This window comes from Contarinia nasturtii, unplaced genomic scaffold (genome assembly GCF_009176525.2).
Source record: "Contarinia nasturtii isolate CC-2019 unplaced genomic scaffold, AAFC_CNas_1.1 Cnas_scaffold_350, whole genome shotgun sequence".
Taxonomy (NCBI): domain Eukaryota; kingdom Metazoa; phylum Arthropoda; class Insecta; order Diptera; family Cecidomyiidae; genus Contarinia; species Contarinia nasturtii.
Window position 1 is genome coordinate 2744230 of NW_022197705.1, and position 12800 is coordinate 2757029.

A 12800-nucleotide genomic window follows, 5' to 3' on the forward strand; every position below is an offset into this window, starting at 1 on the left:
ATGATAACACGTTCTTTTTTTGGAATCAGTCTCAGTGTCACTTTCAATATTGTTTCTACAATTCAACCATATCACTGTTTAATCAAAAAAAAAAACTAGGTTTAGAATTTTCAAATCGGATGTGATGTAAACTGTTTACCGAAATTTTGTCAATCGATGCCGCCGTCGCTCCACGACAACGCGAAAAAAAAATACAAAAATCTTCAATGGAACAATGGAAATGAATACCGCGCTTTTTTTTCATTCAATTATGGTGACAAAGACAAAGAGTTTACAATTTTTTTATTTGTGATAAATAAATATTGTGTTATCCAGTCAAAGGTGTGAATTAATAGATAAATACAATGTTAACTCTTTGTTTGACTCAACGACGCGCGATTTATTTCTATTCATATGGAATTCTGTCTAGTGCCGTCGCTGTTTTTTTTCTGAAGAAGATGATAAAATTGAACCCATTAACATTCAAAACAATAAATAACAACATTGTTCTCAATCGAAAAATGAAACCATGAAGATTTATTTCATGATGAAACATCTGACGTCTTTTCTTTTCATTCGAAGACGAAATATTTGTGCGGTCAAGAAATTTCTTTTGGTTAGTTTGGCTCAGTGACGGAATGTTTTGAGTCAGAAATGTTGTCGAGCGAAAATCAGATATTGAATATCAATTGAATTTGTGCATTCAAAGAATGAAAAAAATCTCGTGCAGAAAATTACAAAGTATAAATATTGAGAAACCTAAAGTTCTTTGCAGTGATTCAATAAAACTGAACGAAAAGTAACAACTTCTTAGAGCCATATATGGTATTTTATAGTAGGAAAATTGTTTCCACGAATTCCACGTAATTCATTTTCAAATTGATTGCATTTCATTAAAAGATTTTGTTACATTGTGTCTGGCGGAAAATGTAACGGTAATAGATGTGAGCTTTTCCAATATAAATTTAATATCAGGCAATTGACATTATTTTGTGATCACAATGTAGCAAACTTCCGTTATGCTGAAACTCACGTATCGGTTTTTAATGTCACAGAGATAAAAGATTATAGTCGTGGATCCATAAACTTGTTCCAATCAAGAATTCGATGGTTTGAATGAAAAACGAAAGTATGATTAAATGTGAAATACTTGAAACAGAAACCACATGTGAATGTACAAACCACAATCAAAGAGCACTTTGATCTAATTTAGAATCATTTTGGGCCACCTTACGAAATGCGTTTCAGAAATGTAACAAACAAGTGGCCAAACGCACATTTTCCAATTTACCATCATTTTGTGTGGAGAAAAAGAAAAATTAAACCGAAGAAAAAGGGATATATATATAAAAAAAATGATTTTATCTTTATGTTCTGCTCATTTCGCATCACATCACAAGCATTAAATGCCATCGCAAGTGATGAGTGTGTGTATGTTTGATAATTTGTGTAGTTTAATGGTCAATAAATAAAATTTCAAATGCTTCCGTTTTGCCTTGTATTCAGTTTTAGTAGTAAAACTTAAACCAAAATGTGTTAAAAATTGTCCACACTGTTGAAAATCATCGAAATGGTCGCCGGCACCGCCGTCATTGCTGTTGCTGTTGTTGTTGAACGGAAAACCATCTACAGTTATTTATTTATTTTAAAGTCGTCATTAAGACTGATCCATTCCACCGACCAATTCCAAGTGCCATAAAATTTTATTTGAGTCTGAGTGCGTTGTGAGCACTTTAAGCCTTTCGCTCTTCTTTATAATTGTGTATTTTGAATGAATTCAACAGTGTAATCTACGTTTAAATGGTATAGCATAGGCTGTTGCTTTCGTCATCTGTTCTCATGATCATTAAATTATTCACACATTTTGCTCGTCTTTTTTTTGATCGATTTTTATCCAGTTTTTTTTTGACGTATTATCAAATGGAACTGTTCAACATATTTTATCATATGGTCTGTTTTTTGAATGTCTTCCAAACAGGCATGATTTCGTTGAGATGCCGTCGCAAATTCAAATATTATCATTAAAATTGTGGTTATTTAAGATTCTCAGGATGATAGTAATTTATCGAAAAATCTCATTTAAATTAAACTCCGAAGAAAAGAGAGACAATCTTCAAGATGGTGTCTGTAAATCAATTTCATTTGTTGGTCATCGAAGGGCGTCTCCGATGATTCAAAAGATAGATAAAAATGTTTCGATTTGTGTAAATGTGTGAGAAAATTGTTTTTGATTCAATAGAAAAAATCGTCTTTTGAAAAACGTTTTCGATTGTTCGTGTTGTGTTCGATTCCATTCAGATTTCCTGTGTGCATTGAACAAATGCTCGATTGGGATGAGCAAAACAGACAAAAATAGACAATTTTACGATTGAACGACGATTCTTTACTCCAGTTTCTTGTTCGCCGAATGATTTATATCCATTCAAAAATTGTTGGCATTCGTTTTGTATTGAGATTGTTGTTTGTCGTTTCATTTATACATTCTATAGCGCTTATATACATCGAACAGTTTCGTTACAATAAATGTAGGTAATTTTTATTTGTATACAATCATTGTGTAAATATAAGCGTTGACAAAGCATATAGACGAGGTTTTTTTCTTCTTCTTCAGCTGCTCGTATGTGCGCACACTCGAAAGCAAGGCACATTTTTATATTCCATTTTTTTTTTCGGCGGCGTGTCGCATGATTTTTCCTTATCTATCATCAATTCTCGGATCGGACTCATTCTAGCCGTGCTTTTCTTTTCTTTTGGCTTGAATCGTGTATTCAATTCCGTCACTCGACCGAAGAAGAAGACGTTTTCTCAGTCACAAATATATCGAACAGTTAAGTGTAACCATTTGTGGGAAAAAGTCGACACGGAATTTATCAAACAACCAGTGGAGGTTTTGAAATAAAATCCACATCGCTACTTTGAATTTGTAAGAAAATTACTCACACATCATTTGATTTATAATTTCTCAATCATTTTTGCAACGTTATGTGAAATAATAATAATAATTCTGCAAATGAACTAATTAAATCATTTTAATATCAATATAAACGAAATTAAGAGCATTAAACTACCGTGTTTGACGGGTGAAATGATGTGCGACAAAATGAAAAATTTACAAAAGTGTTTTTTAATCCCTGCATAAAAACCGTGAGCCATATAAAATGAGTATTTAATTATTATTGAGGCTTTCATATCGCGTTGTTTGAATTACTTAATTAAAATTAATCCATTTTGAATCCGAAAGCAATCAAATCTGACCAATAAAACATACTAAACAAACAATTTATGCCAACCCGTACACGTAATAAGTCTATTTTAATTATTCCGTTTTTTTTAACGATCAATCAAAAGTGATTATTATCATCAGCAGTCTTTTTTTTCGTGTATATTCCGGTGTTTTTCTCTTTGAGCTTGTGTGTTTGACTCCTTTTCACGCGCTCGTCCACCCGTTTATGTTCATGTTTATTTACACACACAAAAAATGTTATTTTATTTTAGAAATGGCTCGGACAAATAACTACATCAAATGACGAAAAAACTACAAACAAAATAAAGCCAATAAAACTTCAAAGAGGCAATAAAAGTTATCGCACATCATAACAATAATATTTATAATCACATTTATATAGATTTTTTTTTGTTTTTATCGTTATGCTTTAAAATTGTTGTCTAATTGATTGTGGTCAAAATTCATTCAGATTGAACAATTACTTGGGGCGCCGGTATTTACAGAAATGACCGGTGTTTCGATTTAATATTTTAATGTTCAACTTTTGTTTACATTTTACGTGTGAAGTTTGTTCTATCTTTCACACATACGCGCAGTTCATAAAACAACATTATTTACATATAACCATAAAAAATTATTATTTCCTTCCATTAAATTCATATGAATTGAATTGATCGATTTAAATTGCAATTAACTGATTTTTATTGGATTTGCTTCATATTCATAGTGTCTCGTCGGATTTCGAATGAAACAGTGAAATCACAACAACTGAAATACTCAACACATCACGCGTGCCGATTCAACAGTACATCACTTTTTATTGAGTTCTTAAGCGTTGAATCAGGTAAGCCAAAATATTTTTTATTCTTTTTTTTTTTTGAACATACGAGTATCGTTAAAACAGTACTTCTTAGATAGCTGAACATATAAACAGTCATTAAAAGTATCAAGAACAAAACAAAAAAAGTTATTTGCTTTGTCTTCTGAACATTTTTAAGTATAAACATATTGTTCTTTACTTGTTTATATTTTTCGAAATTCAAATTTCATGCCATTGCCGTAAAAGAGGCTAAGAAATTAACCTGTAAAAATATAGAAACGGCTATCCGCCTGTGATTTTATCAAAGTAAATACCTTATTTCATCATCAAAAACACATTTTGCGAGAAATCAGAAATAGATCTATATATTTCAACTGATTCAATCAAGCATTTCATAACTGAAAGTAAAAGTTTATTCTCAATTCCGATGAATGTAAATAAACGTATAAATCGTTGATTATGAATTTTTGAATTTTGACATGAATCAAACATAAAATAGTCGATACAGAAATCAAATCATGATAAGTAGTGAATAAAATAAATAAAGTTCATGATCAATATAAAATATATCTGGAATAAAAGTTTACTTTATTTTTAATATTGTACTATGTGTTTGTACTACATTTTTAAAGACTTTGTTTTCATAACATTGAATAGAAGTTTTGTTCTTTCAATTTCATTTTACCAAAAAGTTTCAAAATTCTTTTCTACAAAGTGATTTCCGCCCTTTTTTAATTTTTTTCATTTTTAAAAAATATTCTCAAGGATTTATATTTTCAAGATTTGCCATTATCAAAAAATAAAAATAAAAGTAAAAATTATCAAAAAATTTCATAAATTTCGGCCATATTAAATGGTAATCATTGTCCAATCTCGTCCATTCAATATATTTCCTCTCCATAACATTTGTGCGTGTACTTCCATACGCAGTCTCCGTCAAAAATCCATTTCATCCATAATGAAATCGATGACAAAACATTCTCCAATAATAAGAAGCCTTCGGCAATAACTCTACCAAATGGCTGTCCAGTGTCAACAAAATGGAAAACGAAAACCCATTAATTTCGAATAAAGTGCCATTTGCTTTCACTGATCAATAAATTACGCATGTGCCCAACGAGTGTATGATACTCGTTAATGCAGCGAGCAGATGTTAAGCAACGCCCCTTTTCGAATGGCCGCTGTACGTCATGCGTATACAGAACGAATCAATTTCAACATGTGTCCTCGCAAAAACGTTCAACTTCAAAACAAGCTGTGCATAGAAAACTGATAAAAGAAAACGCAAAAAATGGGCGGAGCTATAGTTTCGGTACTTTATTTCAATCGAGAGTGAATTTTCATTTGCTTTGCAAGCAAAGTGTACAATCTCCTTTGCGAAGTGTTTAATTTCGGTTTTTCTATAATCGTAAAAATTTATGATTTCAACATTTATTTCGCTTGAATAACATGCAAATAATGGAAAATTTATTCATTTTGATCAATTAATTTCCCTTGTGGCACTATGTCTTCAAAGCGATTTTATTTGCCATACAAAAGAAATAAATATATCAGCCGTTCATTAACCTTGAGCAGTAAATCCAATTTTCGATTTATTGCTGGAACGAGTAATTAAGAGAATTTCGACAAATATTTTATGTGGATGATTGCTTTTAAATAAAGACAAGAACCAATAAATACGCATTATTGTTAATTTATGTGCTTATAACTTTTGTGCCAAGTTATTATTAGTTTGCCACATTTTCAATAGATGGCCAAACTTTGTGAGAAGCTTTCATTCGGCCGCTGCACTTTTTTGCATTTTTTTCTTCACCTTTTGCTTCGTCTCATTTTCAATTTTATCAATTGCCATCTCGCACATTGCACTAATCATATTAAATTCATTTCAATTTTTATGCACACACGCTACTTCATGAATTCATTTTGTTTGCTTTCTTATTATATATGGATAATAAATAGAATAATGAATTTTATTTTAATTGGCTATTTAAATTAAAAAGTTGTAAAATCCATAATTGCTAGGCTTGTTGAGGTGAAATTAAGCATGGGAGCTTGCAATTAAAATTCAAATAAAACGACAACCGAAAAAAACAACAACAGCACACTAATACAAAATAAAATAAAAGAGCCTAAATGTGTAAAGAGCAAAGTGAAAAAATAACATGCATTTCGCTAATAAAATTATTTTATTTGAAATTAACTAGTTTTACAGCCGCTTACTTTTTTGCCACCGTTTTTTTTGCAACGCATCCATTCTGTCTGCCGTTTTAAAATGTGTATTAATTTATATTAGTTTGTGGCAGAAAAAGTAGTAGAGCCTGAAATTATTATTGCATTTTCTAGTGTGAATAAGAAAAGTGTACATTTAAATGGATTTGAACAAGAAATGGTTTTGCATTCTGACTTAGTTTTCGTTAAAAAAAATTCTTTTTCGTTCCGTTAACCTCTCTCTCTCTCTCCCTCTTCCTCTCAAGATACCCATACAATTAATAGAAATTGTATTTTTTTAGCAATATAAGCTATTTCAGCTGGACGAAACTAATGTTAAAAGAACTTTTCTCTCCGAAATAAATTTTCATTCAAAATGTCTCTCTCTTTTATTTGACAATGGCGATTCTCAATTTGAAAATCCCCCAATTGCTTGGAACAATTCTTGAATCATATCGAATTAGATTGATTGCAAAGTTAAATTACTCGAGTGATTCATTTGTGATTCATTTAGACTTTAATTACAGTCGGCAATCGGGCAATCATGCTTAAAAGTGTAATGATGTTCATTTTTCCCATTTTTTCCACCCCTATTCTCTGAAACTTATGTTAATTTCACTCTGCAATCCAATCATAAAACAGCATTACTTTTCTATCAGTTCAATGTAATCGGCGCTAGTCTACATAGCCGTCACAAATAAATGAATGAAAAGCAAACACATAAAAACTTAATATAGAGATAACATTTTATTCGTCAACATGTTTGCCGAAAGTGTAATTTAGATTTTGAAAAAGGGCTCTCGCACGCAAAACACTCATATTTTGTGTACGTTGATATCTAGAAAATCTGCCTGACAATGTCATTTTCTCTAATCGATTTTTCGTTCACTGCACCAATGCTACTACTACTATTAGTTTGAAAGTTGTTCGCTCTAAGGAAAAATGAGGGGAATTTTGGTGTCCCTTCTATTTCAAAACTCCCCTGCACTAAAAAAAAACTGTTCTTATTTATGATCGCCTCCTTTTGTTTGGTTATAATCTCAGAGCTTTGTATTGAAGCTCAACTACAACGGCGTTCTATTCACATCTGCTTCCATGCACACTGACTACGTAAACGAAGAAGAAGAAGAGAGACAAAAAACCGGTCGAAAGCATTCACTCCAATGGTAAACGTGGTTAACGATGGGCGTGTTCGTAAAATGATGGCTGCCATAAACAAACACATGCGCAATCGCTGTTTATATTACGCTCTGTGTAATGATTTTATGGTGGGGATTATTCAGTGTTTTTGTTATGCAATGCCAAAGAAATTGGTTTCTACTCCTTAAGTCTCAGCACAAGCAAACCGAGAAAAAAACAGTGCCCTTTGTTAAGTAGAATTGCTGTTTTCAAAACTAATTATTAGTTTGCTGACGTTATCTAAAATCAGAAAACTTCACCCGAAAAATTGAACTTAAAAATGGAAAGTTGAAAGTACCCATTATCATTGAAGCCGCCATCATTCTTTTTTTGTTCGTTTAATTTGATTCGGTGATTATCATATAAAAACCAACCATGTTGTATTTTTAGGTAAAACAACATGGAATTTAAAGAAATTCATAATTTTTGTTGATTTTCGAGCCGCATTTGATGAAACAAATTTGTTAATTTGAAGAGAAATACGAAAAAAGAAGTTTATTATCGTTTTGTTTTATATTTATTTTGATATCAAATGTCTTTTGAACTTATCGCTTCATTTGAGAGACGGTTAGAACTTGGGAAACGATGATATTGATTGAATCAATTGACTTCTGCCGTCGGCGTTTTCATTATATATCCACAATAACAGAGCCGCGCCATCGCTTATTATTTTATGGAAATTGTTGAAGGAGCATATTTTCTTTGCTATAACAGTCATCCATTAATTTCCAAAACTGTTTTGTAACAAATATACGCAATTCCGTCAGAAAATAAATGACAATGATTTAGTGGCAATTGCTAATATTTTTTGCTTCCTATGTATACAAATAGATGCCACAAAACGTTCCCTATTCGTATTGTCTATTTGTAAACATGTCATTTTTTTGAATAAACAACACATTTAGAAAATTGTTTGCTCATGCCAATATAAACGAAACGATATTTGTTGTTCATACATTTATTCATTCGCTAAATGTTTTAGTCTATCCGATTGCATTTTTCGTGTTTGAAACGAGGGGGAAGATGAGATCCGATATTACATGTCATTTGAAATTGCTTTTGTGTCAGATGAGCAATTCGATTTTCATATATCAAAAATATACAAACACAAACACACACACACACACATTCACAAAAGTAACGCAATGGAAACAAGTATATTTTTACGATCTACAGGATTGCTTCGATAAATCAATCTCTTTCAATTATCATAAAAAGTAACAAACATCGAAAGGCTCAATGGCGCCGGCAAAACAACACACAGCCTTGAATCCCATCACATGCTGAACAAGATAATGATGATGATGCAAGAAAATTAAGCAAAACAACAAGGCGAAAAACACTCTCGGCTACCAGAAAAGCGGCCACTCAAATTGGCATTGGTTATTTTGTTTTCCTCGTTCAGAAATTTTCTTGGGTCATTTTAAAACCGAAAAAAAAGAGAGAATTAAATGAATCTGAAAACAAAATCTCATTCAATTTTCAGGTTATGATTTCAAGTCACAAATGAATAATTAAAACGAAATAAAGCCAAGCGCATGAAATTCGCTGGAAAAAAAAATGATCGTCGCATTTATCTGATTTTTAAAATCATGTAATCAGAGATAAAATGAAACGAAACGAAGAAACAAGCCTGTAAAATGTGCCCATTGAGTAAATGTGTGTAAGATGAAAAAAAAGAATCAACGAATAGTGAGATATAAAATTTAATCAGTGCTGCTACACCTACTTTTAAGTGTAGAGAATATATCGCTTTTTTCATTTCGTTTGTTTCGTTGCTACATTAATAAGAATTGGATTTAAATAGACACTGTCAGAGGAGATATTACAGCCCACACATATAATGGTCGCGCTAGCGAATGACCATAAAATTATTCATCCATTTATGGGTTTGCATCATAAGCGCGCGACCATTCTGCCACACAATCTCCATCAGCCAGTTGAGAATGAAGAAAAAGCAACAACAATTACGATGGAAATATATTTTCAAGCTAACCATGGTCATCATCGATGTAAGAGAGTATGAACCTGGTTGTGAAAATTTTTATAAACTGTCTCATGATGTTGATTCGGGTGTATTCAAGTATCGACTTGCCGAAGCAACAATCCAATGGAAATAGTTAAAATGTCACATAATTTGTGGATTTTATATTCTGGTTAAAAGAGTGGCTCAGAAATGAATGCCATGAATATGAATGTGTATATGTGCAGCCGCACAATTTACATAAATTAAATTCCATTCGAGGTTCAATCACAGCAAAACGAACTTCAACGAACAAAAAAAAAACCAGAACTCTTTTCTTTTTCAATGTGATTTTTTTTCTTGTTTGTAATCATTAAGCCAGAGAATATCGTTTTGCATATTTCACTTGAAAGAGAGAGAGAGAGAGAGAGAGAGGAGATTGAGCGAGAGCGACGAAACGCACAAAGTAAAATAATAAATAAGTATAAATTATTTCAATAATAATCGATAAAGTGTGGTACAAGTTTCGTCCCTATTTGAAGTTATAAATGTAAGGCGTTCGCTGTTGACCAATGCGATCGAGAGAGGACAGCAGAGAATAAGAAGAAGAAAGAAAAAAAAACAGCCTTGGATAATTTACATAATTTATTAGATTTTTATCACTTTCGACGAGCGAAGAAAACAAGAATTTCAAAACGAGAAAAAAAAGAGTAAAAACAAGGTTTGTTTCTTGAGCACAAGAAAATGAGCTTCACACTCGTCGTCGTTTCGAGCACGAAAAATCCGAAAATATATAGGCTTCATTAATATATTTTGATTATCTATTTGTCGTTCGTTTCTTGCGTGTGTGTTTTTTTTCTCTTGCACACTCTGTGGGCTCCCTCCAGAAAACTGGCCTACGTATCTCTTTCTCGTTCTGAACACTCACTCTCTTTCCATCACTCGTGTCGTGCATGCACATAAAACTCGTTTATTAGCTTCAACAATGTTCAAGAAAAGCACCATTAAAAAGTTTCTTTTGTGATAGTTAATCGTACAAAAATGTCTATAATTTATCGCGGTTGCTGGTTATATATATATTTTTTCCTTTCTCGAATGAGACTCGAGACTCTTTTTTCCTCTCCGCATACTCTTTTTTTTTTTAAAAAAAGTTAAGCCGTTGCAAGTATCTAATGACGGTGCACGAGCGAAATCTTATACCTTCAAAAGAATTTTTGTTTTGTTTAATTCGATACCATTTATTCGTTTCAATGTTTCACATTTTATTCGATTCCATTCCCCCAGAGTGAGTCTTAAATTGTGATGTCATTTTGTTGATAGAGAGATGAAAAAAACCGAGCCGACGAAACAAAAATAAATCTAATCCAATCAGAATAAAAAAAGCGACACTCTTTAGCAATTTTTTTGAATTTTAATCGAATGTGTACTCTATTTTGTCTGGGGAGTGAATGGTATTTATGACCATCGTCATGTCTCTTTCATTTTGTTTGACAAAGAACGTGCGCACCACGAATGTTTATGTTTCCCTCAAAATGAACGAAATTTTATGAACGAATTTCCGTTCAAATGCGATTTTTGAATGCGTTGCCGTATAATGTGTGTACGCAGTAAATCTGCATATCAAAAGTTTGCATTTTGATAAGAAATTGTTATTTCGTGTTTCGTACATCTTTATTCGGGTAGCAATCAACAACTTAATCATATATATTTTGCCATAAAATCATTTAATCGTGTGGTTTATCTATATTTATACCGCCAAGCTAAGCATAATAGCAAACCATGTGCAGCATTCGTTCATTTTTTTTCTTCATGTTTTTAGTAGATTATTTTCGCCCCTCATTTTCGGTGTGTTCGTGTTTTTTTGGTTCGCATTCTGTATTTGGCCAACCGAAAATTTTCCCGTGCAATCATAAAAATTTATGAATTTTGTTTTTGTCGGTCGTACGGAAAGAGCGAAATTTTCAACCGTGAAGAAAGCAAATGATATTTGAAAAATTCAACATTAGTCTCAAAAGCGGGCCAAAGAGTTTTTGATAACCATATTTTTTTTATGCGAGTTTGCTGTCTCTACGTAATCATATTTGAAGTGAACAATATTCCAGGCACGATGCGCATTAAATTGGTTTTTTCCAACCAAACAAAAAAATATGATCCACACTGAACAAATGTTATTTTAAAGCCAAAAATTACAAAGTTCGGGCTATGTATTTGATGATCGCGCTATACATTTTCCTTTAGAGGTAATAAAAACAAAATATACGCATCTATTGTAAGAACGAGATACGGTTCGGTACGCGTGCTGAAAATGAAAACAGCAACCCTATGCGGACACGCCAAAAGGATGTTACAATTTCATTTCAAAAAAACAGATAGCAACCGTGCCATTGGATTTTAGCTCTCTCTCTCTCTCTGCATCTATTTGTGTATGTGCGTTTTTCTCTGCACGAATTCCATTTGCAAGCCAAAGACTGAACGAAAAAAATATATATCTATATATACATTCCAAATTTGAACCTGTTTTAAGCTGAATACAATTTTTTATGTTCAAATATGGTGACTCATAAAATGCATAATAAACGCAATATATTTTCGCCTTTAAAATTGCACACGCAAAAGGCGTGCGCGCAAGCTGAAAGAAGCTAGCGTCTCTGAAAAGCGAAAGGAAATAAAAACCAAGTAGTAAAAAAATCTAATCAAACACTTGACAAAACAGCAACAGAATTTGCATAAAATGACTGTTTTTTTTTGCTCTGTCATTTTCTTAAGGAAGCTACGACAGCAGCAGCAGCAGCAATATCATTGACGCTTTTTTGTGTGCAGATACAATGTTGCCTTGTTGAATTTTGAGTGGGTTGGTTTTTGGCGTCACTTTTTGATTGCAACGAGCAATAATGATATGATAAATCCAATGAAATGCACAAAAACGACCAGATTTTCTGGTTTGCAATTAACGCGACAAAATTGAACAGAGCAATCCGATTCAATGACATACCACCATCGCACTTTAGGCCACTCACAAAGTCCTTATCGAATCCAGCCAATAAATTGAAGATGATTCTGTTTCCAATTACATCAAATAAAAGTCAACGTCATGTTTGCATTTCCTTCAATAATAGCTAGTTGTAATGTGCGACGTTCATTACGCTGAAAATAATGGGCGATTTGGTGTTCATAACGATTGCATGATTTGCGAATGATTTATCTTTGCATTTTCATTAATATTATCGCGAATTGGTCGGAAAAGTGGCAGTTTTATTTAATAATATATATAAATAATTTTTTTTGTGTGTTCCTTAATCTCTGCGTCTCGTCTGTCTGTAATGAAACGAGAAATAATACGGGCTACAGTAGGAATACACATATGCGGTGAAATACGATTCTCGATTTTATTAAATTATGTGGTAAAAAATGGCATTCGCGTGTAT

At 32.3% G+C, this 12800-nt stretch overlaps 1 protein-coding gene across 2 annotated transcripts in view; it reads left to right on the top strand.

Moving 5' to 3' along the window:
- The first annotated feature begins 2755 nt into the window (after nt 1-2755).
- LOC116338028 (homeobox protein abdominal-B) overlaps nt 2756-12800 on the top strand; it is a 50552-nt gene continuing 40507 nt past the window's right edge. Inside the window, exons 1-2 of one of the 2 annotated variants that reach the window (XM_031763060.1) lie at nt 2756-2902; nt 3933-4049. The gene's annotated coding sequence lies outside the window, so the exon portion shown is untranslated. The remainder of the gene's footprint in view (nt 2903-3932; nt 4050-12800) is intronic. The other variant, XM_031763057.1, reaches the window with a different exon arrangement.